Raw genomic sequence first — 11704 nt, forward strand, 5'->3', positions numbered from 1 at the left:
TTAAAGTTTGTTTTATGTAGGAGTTAAAGGACATACCTGATCAAAGAGAACTCAGAGATTCCTAACAGTGGTGCTGGAAGCGAGGGCAATGCCATCTGGAGTACCTATATCATTAGATAATGTATTTCTGATGTGTTGGGCGCCAAGTACAATAAAGGACAAGTTTATGGAGTATTTCTAATAATATTGCCTAAAGGAAGCATATATAAGGCAGTAGAACTGGTCCAAGCACAGAGCCTTGTGGAACTCTGTGACTAACTTTTGAGTACATGGAGGATTTATTGTTAATGTGCACAAATCTGAAATTGATCTGGTAAATAGGACTTAAACCAGCTTAGAGCAATTCCTTTAATGCCAGTTAAATGTTTCAGTCTCTTTAATAGGATGTGATGATCAATATTGTCCAATGCAGTACTAAGATCTAACAAGACAAGTACGGACACAAGTCCTTTGTCTGATGCAAATAGTAGAACATTTGTAACTTTCACCAGTGCTGTCTCTGTGCATTGATACACTCTAAATCGTGACTGAAAATCCTCAAAATAACTATTATTATGTAAAAAGTCATACAACTGTTTTACGACAGCTTTCTCAAGGATCTTAGAGAGCGGGAAGGTTAAATATGGGTTTATAGTTGGCTAAAACATCTGGATCAAGAGGAGGCTTTTTAAGAAGAGTTTTAACTACAGCTATTTTAAAGGACTGCGGTACATAGCCTGTTATTAAAGACAGATTGATTACATCTAATAAAGAGGTGCTAACTAAGGGTAAAAGTTCCTTAAGCAGCCTAGTTGGGATGGGGTCTAAGAAACAGGTGGATGGTTTAGATAAAGACTTGTTGAAGTTAGTTGGCGAAGGTCAGTGGGACAAGTATATATCAGGTTTTACAGCTGTTTCTAAGGTTCCTCTGTTTGAAGATAAATCGGTGGTGGTTGAGGGCAGGAATTGATTAATTTAGTCTCTAATAATTAGAATTTTATTATTAAAGAAGCTCATGAAGTCATCACTACTGAGAGCTATAGGAATACATGGATCAATAGAGCTACGAGTCTCTTTCAGCCTGGCTACAGTGCTGAAAAAAAACCTAGGGTTGTTTTTATTTTCCTTTGTAAAACATGAGTAATAGGTTACACTGGCATTACAGAGGGCCTTCCTATATGTTTTAAGACTATCTTGCCAGGGTAAGCAGGATTCTTCCAGTTTGGTATAACACTATATCCTTTCAAGTTTTTCGGAGTTAAAACAAGGAGTTCCTTATATGGTGCTGTTGAAAATATACTGATATAATATTTATAAATGTCATATATGTAAAAACTGCCCAATGACATACCTACTTGAAAATATGAGAGGAATGCTTTAAGAAAAATGGCTTTAAAATTTTCCTCCAAACATCAAGTACATTTTGAAATCACAAAAATGTTTTACCCTCTAGATAACTGAAACCTGATGTCATCTTAATGACACCTACAACTTGGTGGAGCAACATGATGTTGACAAAGTCATACGACGATCAGCCACAACATTAAAACCAGATTAAGACCAGTTACCGGTTTTAATGTTTTGGCTGAATAGTTCGTGGAGCAGGGATCCATGATCGCACATCAAACTGCTTAATGATGAAATGAATTAGTGATTAATTTATTAATTAATTAATAATTAATTTAGTATGCAAATTATCCTTAGGGTTTCTTGGATTTTCAGCACAAATTTCAACCCAATCCAGTGAAAAATAAGAAACTGGTGAAGCTTACAAATAATCACAGAAATTATTAAATTTAGCTCCAAGAGAAAAGAAAAATCCAAGATGTGATCTGGAAAATTAATAAACATTTTCATATATATATATATGCATATGTTTATGTGTGTGTGTGTGTGTGTGTGTGTGTGTGTGTGTGTGTGTGTGTACAGCTATAACTGGTAAGTGGTTACCTGCAGTCACTGTATGTTCCTGTAAATATTTTGGCCATTATTTAAACCGCTCATCTCAGCTAGTCATGTTTTTGAAGTTCTGACAGGGTCTTGCTATCCCTCTAGGACATTTGCTGACCTATGAGGACATTGTGTTTCACCATCTGAAACGCAAAGATAAATATTCACAGTGTAAATCATGTCCTGTGTTGAGGAACTGGGGGGAGGGGTAAATCCACTACCTCAATGGCAGGAAATGCTTCCTCTGGACTCCTGGGTGACATCACAAGCCTTCAGGTAAAACAAGCAAACTATATTTTAACTTTGTCATCTTTAACATCGTTGTTTTCGTCCTGATCGACTCTGTTTGATACATGAACTACAATGAAAGAGGACACAAAAGAGGAATAAGATAATAAACTCAAACTGAATTTTTGTTTGCCATCAATTTTTTTTGTATTAATATTAGTAATGAAAATTACATTATTAGTGCATCGACAGACAATTAAAATCGTATAACAAAATACATAGATCTATCAGGATAAAATTCTTGGTTCTCGTGATTTTCATGACCTTTCTGTCTTAGCTTTGGTTTGTTTTAGCCATGACTCCAATATTTCCCTAACCTCAAGTTGCCTAAACAGTTGCATTATCTGATTATTTTAACCACTTGATGGTGGCACAACAAGCTGCAAATACACTGATATATTATCATCTCATAAAGTTGGTATGGCAAACATGCCTACTAACACATATAGCAGATAGAGCTCACAATTAACACTCATTTTGGAATTATGTTTCTAGTCATCTGATGAATGTAAGGGTCTTTCTCAAACTGGCCCCTCCCCACTCCTACTCTGTCACGGAGTGTAACTCTGTTTGTAGTTACACTCACAGCTGAATGAAGCGCCCTTCATTAAGGCGCAGGGTATAAATACAGCAAGCTTCGGGACAATTTCCCTCTTTCCAGTAGAAACAGGAACTTTTTGTAACCATGGTTTCGTATCAGCATATTATACGCAGCACTAATAATAGGTTACATAAATAACACTGTGGACAGTAAGGTGGTATTAATTTCACTTCAGAAAAATAAAACTTACTCCCAAGCTTCTTTGGTGGCATTTCTTTTTTATTTTGGTAAAATCATCTCTTTTTTAACTTTAATGTTTATAAGCTGCTTGGTTTTTGCAACATTCCCTGTAAATATAAACACTTTAAAATCAAATACATGATCCTAAATACGATATAACCTTGAGGTTGTTACTGTCTGTATAATGAAACATCTATCTTAGTTTGAGCAGTGTACATGTAAATGTTTGTACGGGTATTTACAGAACTTACACAACACAGATGATGCATGTGGTCAGTAAGTCAGCATTGATGTAGACTCGCTGTTGGAGGGTTTTTTAACTCACTCCCCCCGCTATTTGGGTTAGGATGGAACTTAATGGTGTTGACCCTCCACGTAAACACGCAAACGTAAACAGTTTAGGGATTGGTTTGAAAGTGGGCCTCAGTCCTAAATTCACTTTCCTTTTAACCCTTTTAACTTTTAACTTGTTTTTGGGTCTCCACCAACTCCTGAGAGAAATATTTGTTACTTTAGTTGCTAAATGTTCCACTATGTTCACCAGCTAGTCACTAACTGAGCCTGTTAGCTGTTCGGTGATGAGCAGGTAGTGTTCATTAATTAATCTGTGTTCTGACGAATTGACTGTCCTCCCATAAAAAATTAACCATATAGTTAATTTGTTCAGGCAGTTCATTACGACCCATAGTTACGTTTAAGTGACATCTTGTGGTTGTGTGAGACAGCATAAGTCTTTTCAGCAAATGCCCCAAAACGACATGACAAAGCCTTCTAATTGCCCTAATAATTACGACAGGAGTAATGTAGGAAGTCAGGTGATGTTGTTGAACGACAAAGTCCATCCAGAGAGGTTGGATGGGTTGACAAAACATTGGACTTTAACATGGGAGACTGCTCTTCATTTCCCCTTTCAAACCAGTAGTAAGCATTGTTTCTTTTAATTATGACAATGCTTGTTCTATAAACTCAACAACACGTTGACTTGGTTTAGCAGAACGACATATGGTCATTAAGGTTTTTCAAATGCAGTATTTTGAGGTTGTTGCCGCTGAAGTTCATATAAATGTAAATTTATATCAATCAGAATATACAGTTCATTGCTGTCCACTATGTGTTCATATGCCTTATATGTGGTGAAAAAAAAGACAAGCCACTGGGATTTGTCCCGGTAGTCCTGATGGCTGGTCCAACTATGGTGGAGAGACCTCTGGGAGTTGACAGACATGAAGACTGATGCGGAGGTTGCTCTGTTTCTGCTTGATGGGTATTTAAAACATTTGTTTTGCTATGTTTCACAGAGTCAGTAGGTCAGCATTGTTTTGTCCTGTTTGCTATTCTTTGTGATAGCTAATCCAAACTGCTTAGTTAGGAAACAGGTACCGGTGTCACATTTGTTTGTCCGGTAACGATAAGTTACTTGGCCATGGATATTCTCCTTACTTTCAAGCTTTCCAAGATATAGTGTTGGTGTGATGTTAGCTTTAGTAGCAGGGGAGTTTTTTAGTATCGCTGTCTGGAGCTGGTGTGCTGGCTATGGAAAACCAGCTTGTCTTCTCTGCATGTTAGCTTCGCAGCAGCAACTGTAGCGATAGCTTGGTGTCTCGTTGTTTGTCTATATCATGGTATTTCTCAATAAATAAACAGAAGTTTTCTTGCACAGTGGAATTCTTTGGGTTGATGCATAATTCAACATACTATGCCAGGTAATGTTACGTTCCTTGTTAGCTTAGCTGTAAACCTCTGGTCCTCTCTTCTGTCACTATAGTTTTGTAAAAACAATCTAAACAACTAACTCTCTGCTCCGCTGTGTTTTGGATGCTGTGTTTGCGTGTGAATGTCAATGACGTTTTATATTACTGGGTTAGTTTTGTTTTAGAGTATCCACTTCTACGCCGTAGAGGAAGCTCTCGATTCCACCATTGTGTCGTTGCCTTGGCAATATGCGTCCATGAATTTGGGGGGTGGTGCTTTTGAAAGAGGACTGGGAGGTCTAATTTGTTTTGCTGCTGAGTTCAAATATCCAGTCTTTCTCCAGAATCGCTTACTCTTCCTTCAATTGATTGAATGATGAGGATTAGGCTTACAGTCTCACGGATGGACAAGCAGGCAGGTATAGGCAACAGTTAAATACTTGCAGGTAACAGGCACATAGGGAAACACATTGAGACATAGGCAGACAATCAGACAACTCACTGGGGAAAAAATGCTGGCTGAAATAATGAGTAACTGGGAACAGGTCTGTGAATGGGCAGGGAAGCTGAGGTGATTGAAAAAATGGAAAACAAGTGAGCAAGTGGATATGGAGACAGGAGGAAAGTCCGGGGACATCTATTGGGTGGATCGAGTATGACATGTGACTGTACTGAAAGGAAAAAAGGTATTGGGGGAAGGCGCGTCCAGAGGAAGGAACAGGAGAGCCCAGGGACGAATCTTGACAGTTATTTTGATTACAATTTGGATTAGAACAAAAACATAACTTTTGTTTTGTAAAAATTATAATGAATGTTTAAAGAAATTAGGGAAAGAAACTTTAGCTTGAACTTGGATGCCACTTTTAAATTCTGTTTCTATGCGGAAAAGTCATAACACTAAATTGTCTTTGCAAAGTATCTCTAAAAAACAGGACAGTAGTAGCTCAGTGTCATTGTATGGATGCCCAAAAATGCAGTTTTTGAGAGACTGATTACAAGGAAAATCTAACTCATTGTGTTTACAGCGCCACAAACTCAGCGTCCCCTGTGCCTCTTTACAAAGCCCAGTAACATTAGTGTTTCCCCTCAGCTTTCCTCCTTGCTGTTCCCAGTCCTACCTGGAATACCACTGCTTGGTGACAGATAGATGCATGGAGGGATGAACAGGAACACGACTATTCTGTTCTCTCTACTTCTGCAGTAAATAAGACTGCTCCCCTAAGGAGTCCACCCTGGCATGCTGACAGAAATATTCTGAACTTCCTGTGACCCTAGGAAATAAGGTAGGTATTAGTACCAGTGTCTCTCTGTATCTCTCTCAAACATGAACACACATTTTTCATCTTATGCAAGTGGCTGTTTCCATTTTCCTTGTTCTACATACACTAGGGCACACACACACATTTAATTTCTGGCTCTTTATGCACCTATTGTTCTACACACAGGAACACAAAAGTCACCGAAGGCCAACAAAAATATTTGACCAGCAGAATGTTTTCATGCCACTTGCTAAAGTAACATCAGAATGAAAGCATTAGAATGAAAGTGTGCAAATAAGGAGGATGATTTAATAGGAATATATATATATATATATATTCTACAACAATCTGTCTTATTTTTGTATTGTATACTTGTGTATACTCGCAGTCAGGCAGCCAGATGAGGCTTAAACAAATTTTCTGTTTAACCAAATTATGTAAACAATTTATTTGGAAGGAAAAACAAAAGTGAAATATAAACTGGCTCTTCCTTTACAGCGCAGCTATTTGTGTAAGCCTTAACCCTTTAGTGTTCAGTCCCATGTTTAGACATGTGAATATATATGTGCAAGGACATATGAAATCCTAAGGATGGGGTCAATCTGCTGAGGGGAACTTTATTGAGAATCATCAGCCTTCACATTCCAGTAAGAAAACTACTGGAAACAGGGTGTTTGACTCCACGTGTCAGCTGTTAGTCTGTTAGGTGTGTGTGTGTGTGTGTGTGTGTGTGTGTGTGTGTGTGTGTGTGTGTGTGTGTTTGTGTGAGTGTGAGTGTGTCTGGGAGTGAAGGATTTGAGTTAATCTACCAAGAAATTCATGAATTTTCCATGACTGCAAAACATTTAGTGTTCATGTTCATGCAATAGGTTGTGTCCTCATGAACGGCAACTATTCCCACACATCCTGTGCTCGTCTTTAGTGTATTATATATATTGGGATGGTAAGGGAGGACAACTACATTTATGGTTTGGAGTGGGAAATTACTCATCTGAATGGAATAGTCTCACAACAAGCTCCCTAGAGTCATATCTGGAGAGCAATAACCTGTGGGGAAGTCAGCTCCTTGGAAGGTTTTTCTAAATTCATCTTGAGAGTATGTGCTCTCGGTGATGTCAAAATGGGTTGCAATTCCTACCTACTTAAACACAATGTATTTGTGAGTCTGACTTGTTTTCCCCACACAGCAAGGCCTCCCTATAAACCTTCTTTGGAGAAAAACTCTCTCCCTAATGCTATGACCTATGTGTGGTTACAGAGCATTCCGGGGAGCCTGAACCTCTTAGTCTGGTTTTATAATATATTTTGTTCATGGCATGAATTTCAAACAAATACAAGCAGCAAAAAAGCAACACTGCAGAGACAGTTTCTTCCCGCTACACAGATCTGAGGTGTTAATCTATTACTGGCAGCGTTAAACTTGTGCAAAGGCTGTAAAAGACAGTGAAGGTCGAGAATTAGAAAACACCTTAGTATGTTTGCCATCCATTGCAACTCTGCCATTGAGCTTGCAAACATATTGCTTTTGTCTTAGCACTCATATGTTGGTAGGTGTAATGACTACAGATAGTGCAAAGCACTGTTTATGAAGGGAGGTTAGTAATTCAGCTTGTAACCACAATAGTGAAACTGTTTCCGTTTCTTCATTTAAGTTAGTCAAGATATTTTTATTCAAAACAATCTACTAACCAAAACTGAGTGAATTTTAGGGAATAAAAAGGATGGACCATAATGTATGGAGAGGTTGTATACAGACTACATAGGTCACATTCCAGTCAAGTACAAAAAATACATAAATCTCACAAGACATTTCTCGAATACTCATCCATGCCATTTCCGAATGCATTACTACTTCTCTTAGATGGAAATGCAGTCATTATATGATTGCAACATATACGGTAAGAGAGTTAATAACAAAAAAGGCCAGGGATATTTGAACAATAATGTTATTAAAGGGTGGAAATGGTATTGGGATGCACGGTTTGAACTTTCAGGTTTGAAGTACTTCATTACCAAGAAAATAATGTAAAATGTAATGGCACTGAAATCTTCTTATCCATGATTCTTCTGCCAGTGTATGAAAAGGATTAACATTACAATCATATGAAAACTCTTTGTTCTTAATGTAAAGCATTGTATTGGCTCTTAAACTTATCTTGTGTTTAGGCTGTGATGAATTATGTAACTTATAAAACTGTACATATCATCATAATGAGCTTATGCTGTGTCTATTAGTGTGTTACACATACAATTTTGTAATTTGAGTGTAGTTTGTACTGTACACAATGACCGAGATACAATGAGTGAACTGGGCTCCATGTAAGTGAATACATTATTTAACTAACAATAACTCATACAGTGTAGATGCCGTCATTTTGACTTCATTTGATCAGTGTGCAACACTGAGCATTTTAAAATTTGATAATAAAAGATTTTGTATTGTATACAGGCGCTGAGGTATAAATACATGGGACTGAATGGGCCTCCATAGCATTTTATAACTGATAATAACTCGTAAACAGTATCTTCCACCATAATGAGCCATTGTACAGTTCATCCATATGCAAGGTTGAGCATTCTGAAATAGACAGCCATTGCATTTATAATTAAGCTATCGGATTCTAAATGTAATTACTTGGTACATGCATAAGTATATGTATGGTACATACATTAGTACATACATAAGTGCACATACTGTATACTTCTTGGTAGCATAAATGCAGTATTAGGAGATACTTACCAAAAGGCTTTTTTCAAAATTACATTTTAGCGATACTAATTAAAATAATGCATTAAAATATGCATATATTGATATATGAATGGTGTATACAGCATTAACACTTTTTTAATTACAAGTACTGTAAGGAAAAAGGTCATAGAAGGATAATAATAAGTAGCATGCAAGACAACGTGACTTTTATTCTTTTCTTATTCTGGCACAGTTTGTGTTTGTGGCTGATAAAATTCTTGCATAAACATTGCCATGCCAGGTTCAAGGGTGGTGGCAACAACATTCAGTGGGCATAATGAAATGGAAAATTTGTGCAACTGTTTTGGCTTTGATGCTGCAGGGCGAAGTAAAACAGAAGGAAAGTTGTGCAAAAAAACACCCCTAATAGACTGATATCATTAGAGGACAATGGTGAAGTCAGGTTGGAAATGGCATGATGTGATACTGAGTGAACAGAGGCCGAGAGGACCATTGTTTGACCAAAAACACACAGATTTGATAATTAAATGATATTGTGCAGGACTATTTAGGCTTAAAAGGATGAAAATGGTTTTAGCATTTTGGACCTATTGAGAATATAAGCAGATACTTTTTTGGCTACTCCAGTGTCCATGAAGGAGTGGAGAAGAATGGAAAAGTTATGTGAAAATTATAGCTGCTGGGTAAAGTGTTCTTTTTAGCTATCCATTCTTTATTCAGCATAAGCATTTTAATAGATTCAACTTGATGACAAACAATTGCCAACCAGAATGTTATAGGCTACTAAATAATTGTGGAGCCTTTTCCTACTATTCATATATGAGCTGCTATGATGTCAGATTTAACTAACCAATACAGTCTTTTGCATTTATATTTTACATCTTCTGCAGATTCAAATTTATTTTAGTGCTCTTAACTCTTTGTAGAAGCCAGAGAAGGTTTGAAAGAGTAAAGCCTTTCTGCTGGTCTACATAGTCATTGAAAGAAACTATTTTTTTATATTGACACTTTAGCCGTTTTTTTGATGTTCTAATCTAGTGTTTTAAACCTGCAATTACTGTTTTTTTTTGGCCACTTGGGGCCAGTGGAAACAAGCTGTGAACTCTGTTATATCTTTACCAACTCCTCACGGAAATACAGTATATGGCTCTTTATTGGCTCATTGTTTTGCTTTTCCAAAACAATGTACTGAAAGATGCTAAAAGGGGACTAATGCTACTACATAAGCTAAATCTATAAATGCTCGGCCTTTTTTTGAATGTGTGCTCCTTGTCTTGGCCCGCTGTCCTGTCTGGTAAACACACCAGGTCCTGGTTGTCTTTCCTTCAATTATTTTTATTTATGTATTATGTTTATGCCAATGTCTATGATGGCTGTCTCTGACAGATCTCAGTACAAAGTAGCTGACTGGAAATGTTAATGGTATATACAATATGTTAGAACAGAGGAGGTGTAAACGGAGAAGGTTCATCTTATGAAATATGACGTGCTGATATATTATTGAAAATTATTCCAAATCATCAATCTGACATATACTGTAAGTACTGAGACTTTTTTATTTTCAAGGACATTAACGCAAAGCATTTTAAAATTGCAGATGTATCTGAAAGTAAAAGCATAACTGCTGGTTTTTATTCCTGAAAAATAACTTTTACAAGACTTCACATCATGATCTTCAAATAGCAAAATGGCTCTGTGGGCAAAAGAGTGTGGATAAAAAAGATATACAAAAAATATGAATACAAATAGATCACTAGTAGTAATCATATAAATATATTAATTATAGTTGTACAATTGCTGTTATTTGTACACCACTATTGTATTAATGAGTAAATAAAGGTTAATGCAGTGAAAATAAAAAGAAGACCACTAGTTTAACTGATCATGTGTTCAATCCCAGTAACTATTTACATGATAGAAGATTATACAGTTACATGCTCAGACTGTTGATATGGCTGTAGTCACCATTGAGGTCATCAAGGTCTGGACCTTGGTATTTTTTCTGAGGTGTTAAAGTCATGAAATAATTGTCTAAAAATAACTCTGCTTTGGTGTTGCAAAGATATATTTACAATGCCAAGATAACTGACTTTCTCATCTGATCATTAACATCATTGCTTATGAATGGGTGGATGAAGTGAATGATTTTGTTGTTTCTACAAAATCATTAATCAACACATTGTTTTTTGATTATGTCAACAAACTGGACAGATAGCTGAATCCCCCAAAGCGTGATAAAGGTGCCATTTATCCCCAGACATCATCTGACGAATAGCTCCCGTATGGTCGCAATACATTAAACAGTGGCCATCTGTCATTATTATGGCTAGTTAGTTTCACATGAGTGATTTAACTAGCTAGCTAGCTGGCTAGCTACCATTAATTTCATCCATCCAATGTCAGACTGATAAACTTTCCGCAAAGTTGAAATTCTTTTCTTTCAATTCAGCTTGTGTAAAGTTAATTAACATGCATGTCTATAGACTACATCAATCAAAGCTCAGCTTTTGGAAGGGAACAGATATTGGACAAGATGAAGAGACTGAGAGAAAAAGAAAGAGAGAAGGTTTTGGAGATAAGAGAGGAAGCGCAGGTAATGCCCACTGTGCTCAGGATAGGATTAACATTATGTCCCACTGTGGTCCAGTGAACCCGTCTCCTCCTGCACTAACGGTACAGGTGCTGGAAGCAGCCAAAATGGATATGTACAGTATAAGTGAAAACAGTTTATATACCCATTGAAACTTTTATTACTTTAAAAATCATTATGAAATATGAAATAAATTGCAATGGCACTTAACTGAGAAACTGGCTGCTTTTAAATATGTCCTATAAAATTTAAAGTCATTTCAGTGTCTGTTTCCTTCTGGGGAAAAATTCCACTGTAAACATGGAAAATTCCCTATCCCCTTTTCCCTATTCTTTAATACATTTGCTGAATGTTATATAGATTCCTGGTTAGATTGACTATGACCTTGTATGACTGTATATATTTTAATTAACAATACTGTGCAGTCTCTGGGCAAATTAAAGGCAAATTCACCTT

The sequence above is a fragment of the Xiphias gladius genome, chromosome 4 (genome assembly GCF_016859285.1).
Source record: "Xiphias gladius isolate SHS-SW01 ecotype Sanya breed wild chromosome 4, ASM1685928v1, whole genome shotgun sequence".
Taxonomy (NCBI): domain Eukaryota; kingdom Metazoa; phylum Chordata; class Actinopteri; order Istiophoriformes; family Xiphiidae; genus Xiphias; species Xiphias gladius.